At 41.1% G+C, this 16412-nt stretch overlaps 1 long non-coding RNA gene across 1 annotated transcript; it reads right to left on the reverse strand.

Annotated features, from left to right (window-relative positions):
* Window positions 1–6142: 6142 nt before the first annotated feature.
* LOC134439215 (uncharacterized) lies at window positions 6143–9587 on the reverse strand. Its single transcript, XR_010032730.1, has 7 exons — window positions 9504–9587; window positions 8416–8485; window positions 8115–8219; window positions 7557–7635; window positions 7343–7452; window positions 6992–7096; window positions 6143–6393 (listed from the first exon to the last, which is right to left on the reverse strand). It is a non-coding gene; the product is annotated as an uncharacterized LOC134439215 (long non-coding RNA).
* Window positions 9588–16412: the final 6825 nt, after the last annotated feature.

The following is a 16412-nucleotide window of genomic DNA, read 5'->3' on the forward strand; positions in this document are numbered from 1 at the left end:
TAGTATTTATGGGGATATTTTTATGAGAAGCTAATGTGGAAAGCTTGGAGAGCTTTGCTCCAAGTACCTACACATCGGGATCTGCTATGGAGTTCAGCAAGGGTTCAAGGCTCTCAGCATTTTACGCGTACACCTCCAGAGAGAGAGAGAGAGAAGAGGAGGAAGAAGAAGGAGGATAAGAAGTGCTGTCGATGCAGGACATAACCTTTTCACCAGTCTCTGGTGGTGTAAAAAAAAACTCTTTTTAAACTATCCTCTTAAGCATGACATTTAAAGTATTACAGCACGCCGGCTGTGGACAGTGTGAGCCGGGCTGCCTTTGGCAGGCCACCCATAGTGTGGGGATTTGCCTGCAGCTGAATCAGAGTGCCACACCGAGGACGCACACATAAGAAGTCTCTCTGCCCCCTGTCAGTGCTAGCTGCAATTTCCTCTGGTCATATTGGACTAGGTGCTCCTACACAGTAAAGCGTATCAAAATCATTTTTTTGTGTGTGGAGTGGACGGGAGATCTCTTCTCTTCTCTTCTCTTCTCTTCTCTTCTCTTCTCTTCTCTTCTCTTCTCTTCTCTTCTCTTCTCTTCTAGGCAATTACGGAAGGCATACTGTAGTGCAGTGTTTCCCAACCTTTTTTGTCTTGAGTACCCCCTAAGCATTTTTGTTGTGCCGTGAGTGACCCCAGTCAAGTTTTGCGTCGCTTTCTCTATCTCAATGTAACTAAGCTCCATACATTTGTTAAAATTACATTGTTCCAAGTACCCCCTGCAGTGTCCTGGAGTACCCCTAGTGGTACACGTACCCCTGGTTGGGAAACACTGCTGTAGTGTACCAAAGACAGGGGAGCTAACAAGGGGTGAAGGTCAGGCCCTTTGTGGGAAATCAATAGGGGGCATTTTGAGTCAGTTTTGAATCCGCCGCCAAATCCGCCATTCTGGAATGAACAGGCAGTCACGTACGCCACTCTGTTATGAACAGTAGCCATAGCAACGTCCTTTGGCCATAGGAAAGATTGCGGATTTAACGCTAACATTAGCATAATATGGCTAGCTACTTTGGCAACTTTAGCCTTATAGATAACTAACTTCTGCACTGATTGTGCCGAAAAAACACGAGATGGTATAAGCATTCATAAGTGCTTCATAAAAGAATTTCCTATAGCTACATACATTTATTTTTACCGTATTATGTAGAAATCCTGTATACATTCCAAATGCATTCCGAAAATGTCTGAAAATGATGGGGCCGAATGTTGCTATGGGACGTTGTATTAGCCTTTGCCTCTTGTTAGCTCCACTTTCTTTGAGTGTACAGTGGACAGGTCTTCTCTTCCTGTTGATTCTCTTCTCTTCTCTTCTCTTCTCTTCTCTTCTCTTCTCTTCTCTTCTCTTCTCTTCTCTTCTCTTCTCTCTTTCCCATTCTGTTCCATTTTCCCATCTACTGGTGAAAGAAAAGAAAAACGTGAATTTTTTTCCCTTCTTCTGTTAATATTATTCAAACTTTTTAATATATTTATTTATTTCTCACTGAGGGGGACAGAACCAATTTAGATGATTGATGTCCGGTAGTGTATCTGTAAACAATGCTTGAATAGCATACCTGTAGTCAGTCGCTAACTGCCACAAAAAAATGACACGCCTCATTTGGTGTAGAGCTTGAGAAGTTTGCCGGTCCAATGAGCAGGTCGCTTGAGGGTTTGGTAAATATTATTTTTGTGGGCAGGTGTCCTCATTAGTCAGTTCCCCTTACTGCCTCAGTTGTTCGGACCAGAATCAAGAAGAGGATTTGCTTTGTTACCTGCAAAACATTAGCAGTCTTACTGTTTTCACAGTCTTGCTAAGCCTCTTCGTTACCGAGAAGGCCTTAAATCCCCTGCTTTTCATGCCTCTGTACCTCCATAGGATTCTAGAATTTTTTTGGGTCTTTTTTGACTTTATGGATGGCAGGATAGTATGAGAGATGGACAGGAAGCGAATGGGGAGAGAGACGGGGAGGGATCAGTAAATGACCCGGGCCTGGAATCGAACCAGGGACGGCCTCATAGCGGACGAGTGCCCCACCGTTTGGCCAAGGCAGGGCACTTCCATAGGATTCTACACTGTTCTGTAAGGTGGTTGTCAGGACGTAGTGTTCTCTTCTTGAGTTTCTACTTTTCCCCTCCATCAGGCGTGGACTGATAATATGGCGTACAGGGCATTTTCCCAGTGGGCCTTCAGTTCTCTGCTGGTATGTTTGCTTAAAGGAGAAACCCGGTGTAAAATGGCTTAAATGGTGTTAAAACACTACTAAAGACATTTTACACAGGGTTTTAACAATTTAAGCCATTTTACTTCGGATTTCTCCATTAAGCACCGGCCCACAATTTAGACTATAGGCAGCCCATTGTTCTATCTTCAAGACAAAAATGCCCGTACCATTATGGTCACAGGCCAGCCCTGCCTCACATGCATGTGTGCCAGTTTGTTTATACTGTTATTTTAAAAATTCTGTAGCAAATTGGTCTGCTGCTTGCCCTCTGTCTGACCTTGGCAGACAGCTGTGTGCTGTGAAGCTCATTACAACCCATGTACCCAGCACGGCAAACACTCACTGCTTTATTTAGTGCATTGTATCTATGCTGAATTAGTTTAGGTTGAAGTGTGAACTTAATCTTTTTGTTATTAAATCAGTGAAAGCCTGTGTTAGGCGTTCTGAGTCATACAGTATAGCTCCTCTGATGACTGCCATGAAGGCCTATGTACCAGGGGTAATAATATCACACTTAGAATTTAAAAATGTTGTATGTTTTATTCATTATTGTTGTAAATACTAAAAGAAGCTCTCTATTTGATCAAATTAAAATTGAGTTAGCTGTGTGCTTTTGTTGCGTGGACTTTGCATCAACACTGAAAAATGTGTGTTATGAGTGGGCACTTTTGGCTTATTTGCAAGTGGGACACACCTGTATCTCCCCGCTTGCACTGAAAAATCTTGACAAAAACTGCTTAAGCTTCGGTTTTGGACAGTGATTAAGATGCTGTGAACAGCTTATAGGCCTTGAGCCAGAACCCAAAAATTGACCTCTCGCAATCGAACGGGTGGGCAAGTTCTAATCTGTTTTTTTGACTTCTTGGACATCTCAAGTTAACAGTTTGGCATGATAACCATTGCAAACAGGTAGCTTTTTGGTAGTTATCATGTGTTGAAATGGTGGACCAGTAAAATGGAAATGTGAAAAATCGGTATTGTGGTTCTTTGTTATTATGTAGTTTGTTGACCACACAGGGTGCTTAAATTACCTCAGGGATGCTTTCCCTTCTATCAGGACCCTACAGGAGTTGTTAGACCACACTAATAGGCTAATAGAATCACCTCAGCAATATGTGAATGACAAAATGTGATAAAATATGAAATCCGTTTTTGTTTTTATTAAGCTTATTATTACATTTTATTATTGTATTATTATTATTACATTTCCCCCAACAGTAAAACAAAAACAAAAAACATAATGAACAAACACATACTAACATGTGATAACCATACTGTACATTAACATGGCATGATAACCATTGCAAACAGGTAGTTAGTGAATGATCATGCATTGAAATGGTGGACCAGTAAAACGGAAATGTGAAAACTGTATTGTTTTTTGTTATTATGCAGTTTGTTGACCACACAGGGTGCCTACATTTCCTCAGGGATGCTTTCCATTCAATCAAGACCCTAAAGAGGTTGTTAGACCATACCAATTGACCTAATAGAATCACCAAAGCAATATGTGATTGACAAAATGTGATAAAAATGACAACATATGAAATCTTCTTTTTTTCTTAACTTTTCCTGCAACAGCAAGAATAAATAAAGAGCATTATTTCAGTCCTCAGGATCTGACTCAGTCTAGTAATCATCTGTAAATATGTCACCATGATTATCCTCTTCATGCTGATATACACATGTTTGAAGTTTTCAGAGGGTTGTGCAGCATTTCCAGCTACTTCTCAGACATTGGCAATCCAGCAGTTTACATTGATGGCTGCAAGACATCAGTTGTAACACTGCCTCAGGGGCTGAATATCCCCACATCCACTGTATAGTGAGATGGACATTTTCATCGTTGGCCCAGACAAGGTCAAGTGGGCTTGAGATTTGTGGATGCCGCTGAAGATTTGCTTTCCAGATGCCAGACTGATAGTTGGCACACATAGTTTGCATGAGGAGGTAGTCCTCACACTACTACTACTACTACTACTACTACTACTACTACTACTACTAGTCCTCACATGGTGGAAATTGGCTTGATTCACACTCTCCATGCTGAGTGCAGAAAAGCTGGTAGCGGGCTGTATTTATGTTCTACGTATTTGTCGGTGCTATGTAGAGTTGGCACCTTAATGCTTCACGAATAGGTCCATGGACAGTTCCCAGTCCCGTCCCAGCTCATGAAAAAACTGTTTGAAAGAGCTCTGAACTCATCGTGAGCTTTAAGGCTGAGCTTTCCACGACCTGCACATCCTTTTGTGTTTTTATGATTATTTTTGTATTTACTTTTCTATTGTAGCCCTAGCCTTACATTAGAAAATTAGTATTTCAAGTAAAGATACTGTATACCCTATCACATAACCTCATGGCTTGGTGGTACTCACACTGGGTACAAAGTAGTTCAAGAAAACCATCATGTGGTGTACTCCGACTGTCATGTGGTGTACCCCGGCCGCCTTTAACGCCATAACGCAGTCCCTCTATTATAACAGATATTGTCATTATTTGGTGTCATTATTGTCACCAAAATGGTAATAGAGCTTGGTAAGTCCCGCCCCTTAGTTCCGCATTTCACGGGACCTAAGCTGACCATCTAACAACATGGTATAGAGTAACACAGCACGAAAAGGGGGATTTGTGACAATGAACTCGTCCCTAATCGTCCACGGACTTGCCTAACTTTCGTCTGATTTTGAGCGCTTGAGAGAATCAAAACTATCAATTTTGATGACACCTAAATCGCCCGGAAGCGAATCGCGAGCCGCGGAGAGGTCTCACAGCAGGGTGTTAATGGCCCAACGATTACCACATGAAAGGCAATGACAGCCAGCCCGGAACGCGGACTAGCCTTGCTCTTATTGGACGAAAAAGACACGTGACTCAAAGTAAAAGAGCTGCGCTATTGGTTAGCAGCTACGACCTTCTATTGGTCACGTTGGATTAATTTATGCAGACCGTATACAGTAGGTCCGTATAATTATGCAATATATTATTATTAATAATATACCTAGGTTGATTTTACTTTGTATATTCACATCATTATAGGCTGCACTGTGATGGGGCTTTAGCATGCATGATGTGAATTTATTGATAAAATGAAAATGAATGAAATGAAAATGATTTTTTTAAAAACGCTTTTAATATCACACCAAACAATGTACACACACTTTGACAAGAACCATGCAACTACACACATACCGTGCAAACAATATACTCTATATGCAGTGATGTACACAGCACTCAGATCACAAATGTACAACTAGGAAACATTTCATTACCGACAGGTTAAGTTTGGGCAGGCTGTCATCATGCTTTAGCGTACGTATCGCACGCTAGTGCATGGTGCGACGCATTTTGAATTCAAAGCGTGCTCCTCAACGCAACGGTAAAGCGCTTTCATGCACTTTTGACTAGTGACGAGGTTTGCGGTTTTCCCGCCGTGTCGGCGATTTTGTTTTGTCACAGCGCATTTCTGTTACTAAACGCAAATATGTTTTGCTGTGCCCTAACCAAAACCACCCCTAAACCTAACCTGTCAGTGAAGTAATGTTTCTGCTGCTTTACTTTTGCCAAGAACAGCGAGATTAGACGAATTTCTACCTAAATTGTGCCTAAACCAAAACCATCCCTAAACCTAACCTGTCACAGGGCGTTGTGGAGCACGACTTAACTTGAAAATGCGTATTGGACACACGCGATAGTGAGTTCAAATCAGCGTGTCATAGATACGCTTAGCCTATGCATGATGTTTGGGAAGGGCACAATTCATAAAACTCAGAAACATACAATGCTTTTTCAAAAAAGGGTTCTATGTTCCCCGCTGCATCCAAGTAGACTGCTGCCACATTGCTAAGAGCAGGTTGTTGTTACATCTCTGACAGGTTAGGTTTAAGGATAGTTTTAGTCAGGGCACATGCAAAAATGGATTTTAGTAAAAGTTGTCAATTCATAGTAAATATGTGGTAAATATGAAAGTAAGAGGAAAAATACTACAGGTACTGCCTTTTAATACAGACTATACAGGTATGTACAACATTATAAACATTGCTGTTGATTTCATATTCTTCAGACGCCAATCATGCCAGCAGGGTCTACTGAAGGTCTCTGGTCACTGCGTCCTCGTCATACTGCAACAGGCATTCAGTCTCACTTCTGGGAGCTGTAGAAACAACAAATAAATTAATACTTCACCATGCACCTCATATTGACATAGCAAATATATCAATAAGCAAGTCATATTGAGCCCAACAGGGATAATCTCCTATTTCAGTCTTCTATGGTCTCATGCACTATGTCTCCCTGCCAGGATATGTAGGATGTAAGAAAATAAATCAAAACATAGCAATGCACAGCATTGAGAACTTATCTATAAAGTAGCACAAGTCATATTGCCAATGTAGGCCAGGGGTGGGGAACCTATGTCTTGAGGGCCGTTTGCGACCCTTGAGGCCGTTTTATCTGGTCCCTGATATAATTTTAATGTTATTCAGCTTCACATAAAATATGACATATTTTGTAAAGGAACCTTAGAAAATACATTTGCAATACAATTAAGTTATATTCAGGGAAGCTGAAGAAGGTGGTGTTTGTTTAAATGTGGCTGCCTTCAATATAGGTCTAAAGTGAAGGGGAAAATCCTGGTTTGTGTTCATAGTACGGCCCTTGGAGAACTTTTACGGCCCCTCGGGTGAATTTGAATTGGCCCTTCGAATGAGAAAGGTTCCCCACCACTGACGTAGGCTATAGGTTAAGCTTACCCTCTTTCACTCTTCTGTGGTGAGACTGTGCCCATTTTGGGTTGACCTCCACACGCGTCTGTAGCACAGCACACAGGATTGCAGGACACAGCATCCTGCAGGACACTACAAAAAAAAAAACAAAAAAAAACAAGGGGAATGAATAAATTACCTGACCAGTTATTAAACAAATGAAAATTGATGTGCCAGAGCTGTGGTAAAGGTAACCTTGGGTCCAAATCATCTAGGCCTAGGGTGTGTGTGTGTGTGTGTGTGTGTGTGTGTGTGTGTGTGTGTGGTTAATCCAGTGTTCACATTATTCAGATATGAGAATTAATTAATTCATTCATTTTAACTGACATTAGTACATACCCATATCAGTGCCATTTCACCCTGCCAAGACACTGGACCTGGGTCTATTGGAGCTCTCTGCTCAGGGTGTCCTCGTTATACTGCAGCAGGCACTGTTGTTTCTATAGTTCCTAGAAGCGAGACAAATAAATAAATACTTTGTCATGCACGTCATATTGACATAGCAAATATGTCAATAAGCAAGACCTATTGAGCCCAACAGGGATAATCTTACACTATATCAGTTTTCTGTGGTCTCTTGTAAGATTGGCCCATCACCATTCTGCAGGACACTACCGTCTCCCTGCCAGGATCTGTAGGATGTAAGAAAATAAATCAAAACATAGCAATGCACAGCATTGATTACTTATCTATAAAGTAGCACAAGTCATATTGACAATGTAGGCCAGGGGTGGGGAACCTATGTCTCTAGGGCCGTTTGCGACCCTTGAGGTAGTTTTATCTGGCCCCCCGATATAATTTTAATGCTATTCAGCTTCACATGAAATATGACATTTTGTAAAGGAATCTTAGAAAATACATTTGCAATACAATTAAGTTATATTCAGGGAACCTAAAGAAGGTGGTGTTTGTTTAAGTGTGGCTGCCTTCATTGAACATCGCGATTTTCCTGGAGGGACTGAATATAGGCCTGAAGTGAATGGGGAAAATCCTGGTTTGTGTTCACAGTACGGACCTTGGAGGACTTTTACGGCCCCTCGAATGAATTTGAAGCGGCCCTTCGAATGAGAAACGTTCCCCGACCCTGACGTAGGCTATAGGTTAAGCTTACCCTCTTTCACTCTTCTGTGGTGAGACTGTGCCCATTTTGGGTTGACCTCCACACGCGTCTGTAGCACAGCACACAGGATTGCAGGACACAGCATCCTGCAGGACACTTCAAAAAACAAGGGGAACGAATAAATGACCTGTCCAGTTCTATAAAAAAGAATACCCTGAAAAAGAACACCCTGTTGTTTCTACAGCTCCTAGAAGCGAGACAAATAAATTAAATATTTTGCCATGCACCTCATATTGACATAGCAAATGTATCAATGAGCAAGTCATATTGGTCACAAAGAAGTTAATCTTACATTCTTTCAGTCTTCTATGGCGAGTTAGGCCTTCAGGTGACTCGTCTTCGCCATATTATGAGACAGCAGCCTGTGAAAACATGGTAAATAGAATAACCCATTAACCTTGGGTCCTAATATAATACATGGACATAAACTAGCCTACATTATTTAGACAAGGTCAGTAGACCTCCACGTGAAACAATAAGAAAAAGTGACCATACATAATTTCAATTTCTTGAAGAGGCCATCTACACTTATTTGTGCAACAAGTGCTGTTTTGAGGACCCATACTTTTAAAGGACAGGTTGCCTACTGTTGCAAATGGCAGGGTATTTCACGTTGTTTTCAGGGTGGCGTGCTCAACTTGACCACTCTGGTCGACATTGAGCTCGCGCTGATACATTGGGCTCGCGTTACTGAGAGCTGCCGCCAGAACTACTCACGGTTAGCTTTCATAATATAGAACGCAACAAGGAAGAATCGGTCGGTTTGGTGAAAGGGCAAGGTGTTTCAAGGGATGTTAGCTACTCGATACATAGTAATAGTAGTGACGCTACGACCAAGCTACTAGAGAATGTAATTAAACTAGTCGCTTCGCTACTGCCCAGCACTGAAAACCAACATACACAGACGGCACACCAGTCTTTCCAACGTCGCCTAGATGCATTTTTGCCGCTGTAAAATACATTGGCAAGGCGTCTAAGCGTTAGTTCATCAGCGAAATACCGGGCAGACGTGAAAAATGAGCAGGGCCCAGCATCTAGTTGATGAGCTAACGCAATAGCATGCTAACGGTAGCCTTTGTCTATCTTTAGGCAGGGGAAAGGCAACTGAGAACGAGCAATGTCAAACAATTTACCATCAACAAGTATAGTTAACATATTCACTGTTTCACCACAGCATTTTGTCATTACGATGCTCGCAAGTCATCAGAATTTACTAGCGTACAGCAGCAACTAGTGTAGTCACATTGAGGGGACTTGAGCTACCAGCTATGTAAAGCGGCTGTGCCATAACTTAGCAATGGCGGATCTGTGTTCAGAGGAGCTATTCAATCGCTCTTGAGTACTGAAACTTTAAACCACAGTTGAGTAAAATGTACTTACATGTATATGAAGCCCATTTTCCGTTGGTATGTGAGGAACTTTCCCCCCATATCGCCAAGAAACTTGTAAACCACACAGACAACGTGGTTCTGTTCAATCAGGAAGGTGCTGTTGACCGCGGCTGATGGCTTCTTTGTGGCTTGTGTGTGGAATTCGCATTGTGCCAATTCGTTTTACTGCCACCTAAAGGCTTGGTGTAGAACTAATTTAACCAGAGACGGTCTATTTTCAACTAACTTGAACAATCCTTGCTTTAGTTCAGAATACCATTTAAAAACCAGAGTGGCCAAGCACATTGATGTTTTTCCTCAAAAGCAGCTGAGGAACCTTTTTAATTCGAAGGGTCACTTCAAAATGTATGTCCAAGAAAGATCATTCAGATGATTCTATTTTGATAGCCTATTCTGTAGGTTCATTTAGGCTAAATGTTTATAGCACAGATCGAATTGTTTGATCAACTTAATTTCTGAGCTTATAGTATCATAATAAAATGTACTGACAGCAAAGCTGTGGCTAGTAGAAAGGTTTAATGCAGGGGTGGGGAACCTTTTTCATTCGAGGGGCCACTTCAAATTCCTACCATGGTCATAAAATCCTCCGGGGGCCGTACTATGAACACAAATCAGGATTTCCCCATAAAATTTAGGCCTATATAGACACCTTTAGGCCTATATAGACATATAGACATCTTTAAAGGTAGACACCTTTAAAACAGTCCCCACCTTTTCTAGGTCCCCTGAATATAGGCTAACTTAATTGCATTGGAAATGTAATTTCTAAGATTCCTGTGAAGTTGCAAAACATTATAATGATATCAGGGGCCGGATAAAACGGCCTCAAGGGCCCTCGAGACATAGGTTCCCTACCCCTGGTTTAATGGTTAGTGATTCTGAAAAACACCACTGGGCAGCGTGAAAAAACATAGCCTACACACACACAGACACACACACACACACACATTTTAGTAAAAGGCCAAAAAATGCCCTAGGGCCCCCAACAATCCCGTTGCCTAGGGACCCCAAAATCCTAGAAACAGGCCTGCCGACCACCCACTCCCTCCCACCCACCTGACCTCACCCCACCCCACCCCACTTGAAATTGACTGGGGCAGCTCCCGACCTGATCACTGGCATTTACATATTAAAGGCTCTTCTAAGAAGGGGATGGGAGGGGGGCATGGGGGAGCCGCAAATGCTGTGGCTTGAGGTATGAAGCAATTTAAGGTGCAAAACTCATCCACAAATTCCTCTTTTCATGCAGTGTAATTATCTTCCAATCTCAGTCATTATATGCGCTGGGCTAAATATGCTGTTTAAGAGGCTGAAGATAATTCATGCAGAAGTATCAATGTTTTGTTCCGAGGCCGTCTGCATGAAAAATGTGAAGTACGAAAAATTAAACAAAAATATCAGAAACAACATATTTGGAGCTCGTGGCACAACTCGAAGGGGATCGAAATATCATTTTAATGCCGCCATTGGATTACATGCGACGATTTTCGGCTAAAAACAGCGTTGAGGTCCCATGAAATCGGGGGAAGTGACATCACTTTCAAGCTTTATGGCCAAGTCTTAATCGGTTACCTAAGACTTCCTGCATTGTTAGCAATGTTCTTATAATGTAGTTCAGCGTTTTCAGCCAAGAGTGAATTTGCCTGTCGCCAGGCCCATTTCCAGTAAGAGGCTATCAGGGGTGGAAAGAATACTAAAAATGTAATTAAGTAAAAGTAAAATTACATCTTTAAAAATCTACTTAAGTAAAAGTAAAAAAAAATGCTTAATAAAAATGTGATTTGAGTAAAAGTTAACTTCAGTTTGCTTTTATATCGCTTTCCTTCAATAGCACCCTTCGTGACCTCTAGCTATCTCTGCACAAGTCATCTTCCAATAACCTGGCGATCATGACAACAAAATTCTGTGTGTGCTGGTGTGGCAAAGTTGCAGGGCTAGGGTCAGCCCATTCATACAACAGCCCATTACTCTGAACTTTAGGGTCTGGATTTCATTGCGTTTGGGTCGTGGGCCTTAAATTGCAAAGACTGGGAAGCCTACCAAAGGAAATAGTCTGGTGGATTTTATTTAATTGCCATTTGTGAGATTAAATTCATGAATAATTTTGTTAATAAACAATAATTCTTGTATATATTTTAAAACAACTGTTTTCAGGCTGCGCTGGTACTCCCTCAGCTTGAGTCCTTGGTGTGTGCTCTACTATTCCCAGCCAGTTACTTGTAACTCTATTGTGTACCGTCTATGGGCTGTCGGACTAATGGTATGGGGCCGGCGGGCCCTAGATAGTCATCCAATAGATTAGTCCAAAATATATAATTTATGGTAAATGGTAAAAACACACAATTTCCCTTCATGTCTGACAGATTTTCCCCTTTATTTCAATTTTGCCTACCTCAGAATTTACTCAGTACTCAAGGTAGATTCAAATGTAAGTAAAATACTTGGACCAAATTGTAATTTGAGTAAAAGTTAAATCACCTATTTCAATAACTACTTTGGATTCAGTTACTCATCAAAGTACTCAATTACAGTAATGAGTAAATGTAATTAGTTACTTTCCATCCCTAGAGGCTATGGAACTTTTGTATGAGGTGGCGCCTTGTCAGTATACTGTACTTAAGTACTACTTATTACTACTTAAGTGTTTTTGGGAAACTCAGCCGAAGACAATATTATAAGAGTTACCAGCAGGGACAGCCAGATGAAGGTATATAATTGAGCAGAAGGAGACAAATGCAAGCAGACTCATGCTGTCCACTGCATCTGTCAGGCACAGACACACAGCCAATGCCACACCAACACACATGCACATTATGTGTTTTCTCTGGGTTTCTGGTAATGTGTTGTCTGGCGGCAAACGAATCGAAAAGAACGTGCAAGGCAGCATGGGTACTCCCAGGCTAGGTAATGTGTGGAATGATCAAAATTTTAGAATAGCATAACATGTGAATCTAGAAACCATCACTTATTTTCACATAGTAAATGTACTTTCATTACCAGACACTGAAGCAGCAACTGTAAGGGAATGCAACTCATCATTTTTTTATTCTTAATAATGTAATCGTGAAACATGTAATCTGTTATTCCCCATTACTGGCCTGCTCTCTGGACTCGGAAGGCTTTGAAGGTGAGGTGATCCCTCACCCCTCCTACTTTAAGTGCAGAGCGGGTCAGTCTGTTGATTTGGGACTTTATTTTTTACCATTTCCAAACACAAGTGATTGCATCATTGGCATGCACAGATCTAGGAACGGACTTGGTGGTTCTAAAGCAACAGCCCCTTTGCCGTACTGGACGAAAAAAGGCCTTTTTTAAGTTCCTTTTTTTCCTTTTTTTGTCACAATGTGGTCCATATTGGCATGATCATCTATGGTAGCGATTCTTGAGATCAAAAGCATGTGACAATTCACCTTGATCTAACATAGCATAATAGAAGGGTGGGGAATCTAACTTATGTCTCAAGGGCCGTTTACGGCCCCTGATGTAATTTTAATCTTATGCAGTTTCACATGGAATATGACATGTTTTGTAAAGAACTGTTAGAAATTTAATTTGCAATACAATTAAGTTATGTTTTCAGGGGACCTAGTGAAGGTGAGGTCTGTTGTGAAGGTGTCCACCTTCAATATAGGCCTAACTGCAGGGGGAAATCCTGGTTTGTGTTCATAGTACAGCCCTTTATAAAAATTGAAGTGGCCCTCGAATGAAAACGGCTCCCCACTCCTGCTCTGGCAAGGCAACTGGAAGTTCCACATGCCCCCCGCCCCCACCTTGAGCACCTGCCCCCAAAATGTCTTTGCATGCCACTGGATTGTATAGTGTAGTACACTCTCAACAACAGCATGGTAAAAAAGTGACTTTATCCTTAGTCTATGTAAAGAGTGCAGTCTCTGCTTCATCCAATAGGTCTTTGTCTACATATCAAATTTGGGTGTGTATGTAAAATAGCTCACATTTAAGTACATTACACTTAGTGTGGATAATGAAACACAACTTTCAAGAAAACTTGTAATACAAAACCCACCTGTATTGTAATTGTAAATTGTATTGTAAACTGGGAAAATTGTTGTATTTTTTTACCCAATCTACCAGTATTTTCTCGCTTGGGAAATAAACACTAATTTTTTAATGAAAAGTCAGTGAAAATGGGGGCCTGAACTAAATTAAGTGGGAAATCTGTGTAACGTGCCCTTTAAACTATCTAAGAATTTTGTAGAACAACTTTTCCTATAAATATATTTACCTCACAGTCATTTTTACTTTCAATTTATCAAGATATTAGCAAATTAGCCTAGGCGTTTTTAGTGTAAAATGGTTCAAATAAGAAATGCATGATAAATATGATAAAGCTACTGTTCTGCAAAGGTTATCATACCAATTCATAAACTAGACATATATATCAATATTAAAATACCAACAAGACTTTGCCCACCCTTTCGATTGCGATCGGCGGTCTGGCTCATGGACTATTATAGAGGATGTGGAGTTGCATCAAATTAAGTTTATGCCACATTCTTATTGGATTGCTTCAGTGCATTAGTAAGATAGCGTGTAGACCATTGTTTTCTTGCAAGTCTAGATCTTGTGGGAAAAAAAATTGAACTTAAAGATGAAAAATGTTGCACTATTGTTTTGTATGATGTGTTCAGTAATACAAGTGCATGACTGTAGAATGACTGCAAAATGGAAAGAGAGAGCGCTTAGCATCTATAAAACATCATATGAAACTACTCTTAGGTGTGAAAATGTTGAAACTAGAAATGCTCTTAGAGAGTGTAGACCTCTGCCAATGAAGCTGTTGGATATACAAGTCTTTCTACTTTATTTTTGTGGAGTTTGAAACTGGAATGTCAACATTCATCCTATCCCGCAATGGTGAAACATCTTTTACAAATTCCTGGATCCGGATCGTGATCCAGATCACCATCACAGTTTAATGTTCCTTTTGTCTTTTCCAACAACTCCACAAAGTTTCATCCAAATCCGTTCATTACTTTTTTTAGTTACCCTGCTGACAGACAAACAAATAAACAGAATGACAAACAGACAGACAACGTGACTGAAATCATAACTGCCGGAGGTAATTACACAATGACAAAGAGTGAGCCCCTGCAAGTGGTCATTGTTGTCTGAAACAACTGCCGTGTTTCACTTATTCTTCAGTTCTCTGCTACATTTAAACCCACTGTTTCCATGTTCTGTGCAGAATTCCGTTCCAAACATGTGAATTAAATTGGAATACTCCGCATGTAACTACACTCAACATTTATTTGGAGGATTTGGTTTCCCTGGCAGCTCCAGCTTGCTCATATCCGGGATATGCGCAGCAGCTTTATCTCTGGCTGATGAAATCGTCAGGCTTCTACTTATTAATTGTGTTGTTTCTTTGAAGACACACAGGAGACTGGCGAAGGCCATGGAGAGATGTGGCAGCCAGAGCGTGGCGAGGTAATAATATGATCAAACACTCACCAGGGGACGCAAGCCGATTGGATAAACATTACACCCCAAGAAGCTGATTGTTGTTTTGTTGCGTGCCAACAGCGTTCCATTGCGAACTTTGTTCATTTCCGCCATTATGTGATTACAGTGGCTTCTTTTTGTTTATTTATTTGTCAATTTATCTGTCTTAAAGAGGTTAGTGTAGACACACTACAGTGGTAAAGGATCCTATAAGGTAATAAAGTTTTAAATCAAATTTGACTGCAAAAAAAATCATTTCACTGATACCTATGAATAAAACAATACTTAAATTATAAATAATTATATAATTATATATATATAACACATAATCAATAAGAGCCGCTAAATAAATAAGCCATAGTTTTAAGAACCACATACAGTATGAATGGGACACATTACACTGTTGACATGTGGCCTATCCTCATTACAGTATTGTCACATCCAAATCAAAGATGGCTGTCAGCCACATGAACACAGTGGTGGGAAAATGTCAGAGAGGAACACACACAGTGGTATATTGAAGAGGCCTTGGCCAGGTGAGAGGGTGGAGAGGTGCTTTGAGTCAGAGGTTGTCTGTGTGTGTGTGAGAGAGAGAGAGCGAGGTCAGCTCTGTTTGGCAGCACAACACTGGTCATTCAGAAGGTGAAGTAATCTGATGTAGATACCGTCTTCCTTTGAAATGCTGCGCCAACGTGTGTCTAAAGCACTTCACAGCCTCCTGCGCCTTCTGAGATGTATTTCCTGTCATGAACATGAACAGAGCAGATCTTTTACTTTCTGTCTTGTTCCTTTTCTTTTTTTTTCGTTTTGGCTTTTGTCCCTGATGTCTGAACTCTGGGTATGATTCCAGTAGGGGGTTAAAGCACAAGAAAAAGAAAAAGAAAATACCACCCATGTGAAGAGAAATGCCAAATCGGTCTCAAAAGAACTGGGCTGCATTCACTGCTCCTATTTGCAGTGCTGTGCTGCCATAGGCCTTTGTAATGTGAGATGTCTTCAGGGAATATTGTCTGTCCTCATCCAGTCCTCTCTCAGAAGACCTCTCACGGGAATGGCAAGAATAAAAATAACCTATAATAATGTAAAATAGAAGCCAAAAGAACGTGAATCACTACTTAGTCATCTCTGTCACTCTGTGACATGCTGTTTTTCTCCTAGACATAGACACTTATATAGACACACACACGTGCGCCCGCACACACACACACACGCACATGCACGAATGCATGCACACGTACACGCATACACACACACACGCATACACACACACACACACACACACGCATACACACACATGCACGCACGCACGCACACACACACACACACACACACACACACACACACACACACACACACACACACACACACACACACACACACACACACACACACACACACACACACACACACACACACACACACACACACAACTATT

The sequence above is a fragment of the Engraulis encrasicolus genome, chromosome 22 (genome assembly GCF_034702125.1).
Source record: "Engraulis encrasicolus isolate BLACKSEA-1 chromosome 22, IST_EnEncr_1.0, whole genome shotgun sequence".
Lineage (NCBI taxonomy): Eukaryota > Metazoa > Chordata > Actinopteri > Clupeiformes > Engraulidae > Engraulis > Engraulis encrasicolus.